This window comes from Chenopodium album, chromosome 8 (genome assembly GCF_948465745.1).
Source record: "Chenopodium album chromosome 8, dcCheAlbu1.1, whole genome shotgun sequence".
NCBI lineage: Eukaryota > Viridiplantae > Streptophyta > Magnoliopsida > Caryophyllales > Amaranthaceae > Chenopodium > Chenopodium album.
Genome location: NC_137841.1, coordinates 53,346,887 through 53,348,379, shown reverse-complemented (window position 1 = coordinate 53,348,379; position 1,493 = coordinate 53,346,887).

Below are 1,493 nucleotides of genomic sequence, written 5' to 3'. Positions count from 1 at the left end.
CATCAAATCATGCAATTTTCATCTCAAATTTCTCACAAACACACATACATATACATATACAAGTAAATCATGACAAGAATTTCAACATAAAACCTCAAAAACAAAAATCCCCAAATTGATTTCTAAGGGTTTTTCATGAAATTACTTATTTGAAGCAAATTCGAGACAAAAATCAAAGGAAACTTACATGGATCCTTGTAGAGAGTCGAAAATGAGGAAAGTAGCAAGAAATTAGAGGAAAATTGGTGAAAATTTGAGCTCCGAAAGCTCGAAAAACCTCGAAGATTAGTGCAGCCGCCGTGACACGGTCGAGCTACGCCGCGGCTCGGTTTAAGGGTGACGTGTCAAGGGGATTAATTCCCGTGTCACGGCAATTATGAGGGTCGCCGGAGCTCGGCAGCAGCAACGGAGTGCAGGCGATGGAAGCAGTCAGCAGCAACAGTACGCAGAAGCAGGTTGGCCAAGAAAACCGCTGTGTCACGGTTGCCGGTCCCGTGTCACGGTGACGCCGAACGAGTGTCGGTTACTTTAACCGTGGCTCGGTGATTTGTGTGAGCAAGAAGATGAAAATGGAGAGGATAGAGAGAGGAGATGAATAAGGAAATGGCAAAATGGTAAAAAAGGTGAAGTAGAAGTGTGAATTTAAAGCCAAAAAGTAACCGTTACGCACCCCGTCCACCGTGCCACGGTTACCGTTACCGTGTAACGGTACACTGATGACGTGGCGCGCTGGGATTCATTGGTAAAAAGCATAATAATCCGCGCGTTGACCAATTCAAACAGCAAAAATAACAAAAAAAAAATATATATAAAATACCCCCGTGACACAGGGTTTCATCCCGTCTGACGCGAGATGTTACCGTGTCACGGCAAAAAAGCCACGTGGCACGGTAGCTCTGCGCATTGTCAGCGAATATTCCTGGCGTTTTTTACCAGTTTGAATGATTTTTCGAGGTTTTTGGGCGGTTATTCAAGCATGGAAAGTGTCATCCGGTAAGTTTCTTCAGGCTTAGAAAAGTACCAAACTCTTCAGTCGGCTTTCCTCAAGCATGGAAAGTGTAGACACCCATTTGTGTCTCCCCAAAACCAAACCCGGTGATGAGTGCCTTTCACGTCGAATCATAATCGAATGAAACGAAAGTGTGGAAAGGTCTAGTGTTGCGGAAAGTTTTATTTCTTTTCTCCTTGATTTTGAAAACTTTATTTTAAGAAAACAGAAAATCCAGTTTGGTTGGTCCATGATATGGGTCCAATAGTGGTGTAGTTGGATGGGGCTTGCAAAGACCTTTCCAACGATATATTATAATCCCAATTCCGATGAATATTGAGGAAATTATGGCCAATTTACTAAACTGGGCCCGGTTTGAGCTTTAAGTACGGCCTAATGATCTAGGGGAGGGCCTAATATAATTTATCATTCCTAATGCAATTAGGAATGGTTTTAGTCTGCTAGAAAATTCTAGAAGGTTCTTTTCATTCCTAATTCAATTAGG